Raw genomic sequence first — 6,048 nt, 5'->3', positions numbered from 1 at the left:
AGATTTCATATATTTTTTCCATTTATATTAAAAGTAAGATTCTATTAAAAAAGATCACTCCAACTTGATAGATTTAAATTTATTTTTTTCCTTAATTAAAAGAGACATTATTTTCAAGAGGGCATACATACTAGTGGAAATGCAACATTAATGTTCTGAGAATATTTTAAAGGTAGATAGGGCTATTATGCCCTTATATCTAATTAGATACTTGTTCTAATTAGATAATTTTCACCTTTTTTTTCTTTCCTCTTTTAGCAAACATAATGCCTCTATATATAGCTAGCTTCATCATAGGATCAATTTTCTCAACAACAAATCAACCCTCAAATTTACTTCAAAACTTCTTTCCTCTTCACTAAAATCTACATATATATATCTTGGCATTTTGGCCAAACTACTAATTATTTCTTGAAGTTGTTTAATCATGGATATGGCGATGGAGTTGAGAACAACAAACTCAGTAGTGATTTTCACCAAGAATAGTTGTTGCATTTCTCACAGCATTAAAACCCTAATCCGTAGTTTTGGTGCAAATCCTACGATTTACGAGCTCGATACACATCCAAATGGTAAGCAAATGGAGAAGGCATTGAAAAACCTAGGATGTCAACCAAGTGTTCCAGCAGTATTTATAGGGAAAGAGTTAGTTGGTGGTGCTAATGAGATAATGAGCCTTAATCTGAGGGGCAAGCTTAAACAATTATTGGGCTAATGCCATTTGGGTATAGACTCATTTGATACTTCTTCCTTTGTTTGCAGTTGGGAGGCTGGAAGCAGACAAAACTGGAACTCCTTTAGTTAATCATATAAAGCTAAATAGTATTAGTAAATTAATATTGTAACCAACCCCTACCCTCCTCTCCAGATACTAGTAGCAGTTATGCTCTGTCATTTTCTTATACTGATGCATATTAAAATATGATATATTACATCATTTTTACAAAAAAAAAATATAATTAATTAGATAACAAGTGTGTATTTGTAGTTTTTATAATAAATTTACAACTTATATGTATAGTCTTTTAGCTTCTTCGGATGGTTGTTTTTTTCCCCAACATATTTGATTTGGTTCTTGATGTATAAATAAATAATAGTAGTATCTTATATACTATATATAATATGTGGTAATGATATGATTTTTAATGTCTGTCACTGATTATACGCTCTCTTCTTCTTTTTTTCAGTTTTTTGAATATTTTATTTTACCTTTTTCTTACTTCACTTTTTGACTTCTATTAATTCTGACTGTTGAAAAAAAATCCATATTGAAAAGGTAAGGGTGCAATGAACAACCAGACGTTCTCTAGCTAGATTTTGTTTTTCTTTAACAAAAAAGAATACTTACGAGTCCTATATTAGTTGTCATATTTCTCTTCTCAAGAGTCAATTTGATTAATTTAAATAATATTTTAAGACCGATCGTAATTCGGACACTAGATCACATGGCACATATGGCAAAAGGCAATAACAATAAAAACGAATGGGAAAATGCATAAGTACCCCCCCAGCCTATGCCCAAAATCCTTGAGACACACCTAACCTTTAATAAGGTCCTACTTACCCCCCCCCTCCCCCCCGAACTTATTTTTTTATTAATTATTTACCACTTTTTGACCTACGTGGCAATATAAATCAGATAGGTTGAAAGTTTTGTTCAACACGCGCTGAGCCCCACTTTTTCAACTTTGTAAAAAGTATAAGCTATCAGTTCAAAATAGCTTTTACACTTCCCAAAAATTCAAAAAAACTATCACTTTTTCAACTTTTCTAAAAAGTAAAACTATCACTTTCAATTAACTCTAACCAAAAAGGAAGAGAAAGGAACAAGGGAAAGAACATTATCTTCAAAAAAATAATTTCAGAAATTCGATTACAGATCATAATTGATTTTCTATGTTGGATTTTAGTACTTAGTGTTCGATTTCAGTGGTGCATGTGTGGATGTGGGTCGATTTCATTCTTCTAAGTCATCAAAAATCGTGATTGAGTTCAAAGGTTAGTTTTTTCTTGATTTTATTTTGTTTTTTTGTTGTTGTTATACTTAGATTTCGTAGGGTTCATGATATGTTGTTAAATATTGGTTTCGATCTTTGTGTGAAATGGAACTTCATGCTTATTTTTAGGGTTTATGTTATGGTACTGTTAGATATCAAACTTCGTATGTAACTTGTTATTCATATATTCATATTGTCACATATGTTGTTATGGTATATTCTAAAGTATTTTTGGTTGGGTGGTATTATATTTGTGTGAGTTCTATTCTCCTTTTAAACATACAAGAAGACAAAGACGAGTTGGGTGTTGTGTTGTGTTGTATTGTGGGGTTACGGTAAAATAACTTCATGTTGGGTCTTGTGCTGTGTCTCTGTGGGGTTACAGACCTAATTCTAAGAAGACAAAGATATGTCGAGTATTGTGTTGTGTCTGTGGGGTATGTGTATTCTGTATGTGTGGGGTTATAGTTACATTAAAAAAAATCGAATAATTACTGACTTTAACTTGAATTGTTTTTATATTTGTTTGGGTGTGTGTGTGTTTCTTTAATCAAATATTGTAGTTTATTAGTAACTTGTACTTAATTATTGTTAATGTTTATGCATATAGGTATGAGTGGATTTACATTCATTACTTTAAATTTGTATCATGGTGGGGCTTTATTGTATGAAAGTGAGGAGGCAAGATATGTGGGTGGATTAGTGAGTGAATATGTTGATGTTGATGTGGATACAATATCATATTTTGAGATTAAAGACTACATTAAAGAACTAGGGTATAGCCCAAATTGCAAATTTAGTATCCGGCCACCTAACAGTTGCATCTTAGGAGATATTGACAATGATGATATTCTCTTAGCAATGTGTAATTGTTTGCAAAATGGGGCTGTTGTGGAAGTATATGTCCACATGCTTGAAGAGGAATTTGGTGCAGCTTTTAATAAAGTTGGGACAACTGAAAATAGGGCTAGTGAAAACATTGAATATAATGAAGTAGGTGAGGCTGCTTTTAATGGGGTAGATGTATCTCTAAATACTACCTCAAATATTCCTTCTACATCAAACACAACAGCTCCATATACTAATCTATCAGATTCTGAAGATAGTGACTACTCTGTAAAAGGATCTAACGAGTCAACTGAAGAAAGTGATGATTCTGAAGATAGTGAACTACTTGAAGATGATCAATATGGAAGTGATGTTCATGATGAGCTGATTCAACTGAGGGCTGAGAAAAGATCCTTTCTGAGGAGGAGGAAAAGAAGGGAGAGAATTCCTGCAGATACTGAAAAAGTACCATGTGGTAATGCTGGAGCAGATCTTAGGTTTGATGAGACTGCTATCAATACAAATACTTTAGAAGGAAGGCTAGGGGTGATGAACCATATTATGCAAGTTCTGATGCTTGTAGTTTTGAAACTGACACAGATGATAATTGTCTTGAAGAAAGTGAAAAAATGAGGTTGAAACTGCTTAACACAAAAAGGAAAACACGTACCACAGACAGTATCAGATTTGATCCCAACAGTAAAAAGATTGTGTGGCAATTGGGTATGGTTTTTGAAAGTGTAAAAGAGTTTAGATTGGTAGTCACTAAGTATGCAATTCAGAGAAGGGTTCAGATAGAAAAGTGTGTGAATGAGCCAACTAGAGTAAGGGTGAGATGTTGCAAGGTAAATTGCAAATGGTTGTTGTATGCAAGTTTGGACAGGAAGACTAATAACTTTGTTATTAAGACTTACATGCCAATACATTTATGTCAAAAGGCTTCTAGAAATTACTTGTGCAACTCTAAATTCATTGCTAGTGTTTTTAAAGATAAAGTGATTGAACAACCAAATATCAGAGTGTTCAAGTTGCAAGAGCTAATCAGGAAAAAGTATAATATGCATGTTGGTAAGACCACAACTAGAAGAGTAAGAGCTAAAATTTTGAATGAAATTATGGGTGATCATGTTAAGGAGTTTGGGAGAATTCTTGATTATAAGGATGAGTTGTTAAGGTCTAATCCTGGGAGTACTTGTGTGGTGAAGCTTGGTGAAGCTAATGAATCTGGTAGGGTAGTATTTGAGGCATTTTACATCTGTTTTGCTGCACTCAAGATGACATTCATGTCAGCTAAAAAATGCATTGGTTTGGATGGTTGTTTCTTGAAGGGGGTATGCATGGGTCAATTACTTATTGCTGTGGCCAAAGATGGCAATAATCAAATGCTTCCACTTGCTTGGGTTGTAGTTGAAAAGGAGAACACAAACAATTGGTGTTGGTTTATTTCTCTGTTGCAAGAAGATTTAGGATTAGGAGATGGAACAAATTTCACCATTATGTCAGACATGCAAAAGGTAAACTTGTTTTTATTTCTCTGTTGGTTTACTATTTTTTCAACTTAATTATTTAATGTTTGTTGTAACTTGTAGGGACTGGATATAGCTATTAAGGAGTTATTGCCAGCTTGTGAGGAAAGAAGGTGTGCTAGACATATACTAGAAAATTGGTCACAAAATTGGAAAGGGCTGCAAAGGAAGAAACTGTTCTGGAAGTGTGCTAGAAGTACTTTTGAAGCTGAATTTAGAGAAAATTTGGAAGAACTGTCTAAACTAGGTATGGGTATAGTGGATGATCTAATTTACTATGCTAAAGAATATTGGTGCAAAGTGTATTTTAATTGTGAAGTCAAGCCTGATGCAATAGATAATAATATGTGTGAGAGCTTTAATGCTTGGATTTTGTTTGCAAGGCATAAAACCATTATTAGTATGCTTGAAGAGATAAGGACTAAGGTCATGACTAGGTTAGCTAGGTTAAGTGAATTTCCAAACTCTTGGATAACCAACTTCTCTCCAATGACAATGAAAGTATTAGAAGAAAATATTGATAAGTCAATGGCATGTAACATTGAGTTTAATGGAGTAACTGGATATGAGGTTTTAGATGGATACAAACAACACACTGTATGTTTGAGAAAGAGGGAGTGTAGTTGTAGATATTGGATGTTGAAAGGAATACCATGTGCACACGCCTTAGCTGCAATGTTGCATAGACAATATGATCCACATGATTTCATTCATCTATGCTACTCTAAAGGGAGGTACTTGATGACTTACTCACATTTCATACAACCTATGAATAACATGCCAATGTGGCCAGAATCAAGAAATAATCTTGTTGCTCCACCAGTGATTACAAAAATGCCAAGCAGGCCTAGAAAGCTGAGAAGGAAAGAGGCTGGTGAAACTAAGGTGTCTAGTAAGCTGTCTAAAACTGGACTAACTATGACATGTAGTCTTTGTCATGTTAAAGATCACAACAAAAGAAGTTGTCATTTACAAAGGAGTGATGGAGTTGGTTCTATTGCCGGGGAACATAGAGCTACCCCTACTTCAAATGTTGAAGAACCATCAAGCTCAAGAAAGGTAAGGGGAAGGGGAAGACGAAAGGTACATTACTATTTTGTCACTTACTTTTAAAGTTTAATCAACTTACTAATATAATAAATGTTTTTTGCAAATTAGAAATCAACAAATATTGAGAGCGAGCCTGTTGCAAAAAAGAGGAGAGGCAGACCTAAAAGTGCAAGTGCAAGTGTAAGTGCAAGTGCAAGTGCAAGTGCATCAAAGGTTGCACCTAGAACTACTGCACCTCCAAAAACTTCAAGAACACCAAGACATGAAGCAAGTGCAAGTGCATCAAGGGCTGCACCTAGAACCACTGCACCTCCAACAACTTTAAGAACACCAACAGATGAAGCAAGTGCAAGTGTAAGTGGTGTTGGAGTATCATCAAGACCCTGGAGTGGTAGAGGAAGGGGTAGGGGACTGGGAAGTGCAGCAAGAAGTATTAATCATCCACTTGAAAGTTGGTTTACATGTTCTCAAGGTTGTACAACACAGGGTGTAGACCAGAATACAAATGTTGCACCAAAGGAAACTGTTACTACCAGGAAAGGAAAGGGTGTTGGAAACACAGCTCAATTTAAAAGGCCAAGAGTAACTGGAATGGGTGTGTTTCAAGCTGAAAATGGTTTCAAAACTTTCAATGTAAGTATTGTGAT

This window comes from Solanum tuberosum, unplaced genomic scaffold, assembly GCF_000226075.1.
Source record: "Solanum tuberosum cultivar DM 1-3 516 R44 unplaced genomic scaffold, SolTub_3.0 scf00086, whole genome shotgun sequence".
Taxonomy (NCBI): domain Eukaryota; kingdom Viridiplantae; phylum Streptophyta; class Magnoliopsida; order Solanales; family Solanaceae; genus Solanum; species Solanum tuberosum.
The sequence above is the reverse complement of the archived record's forward strand: the minus strand, read 5'-3'. Positions refer to the sequence as shown.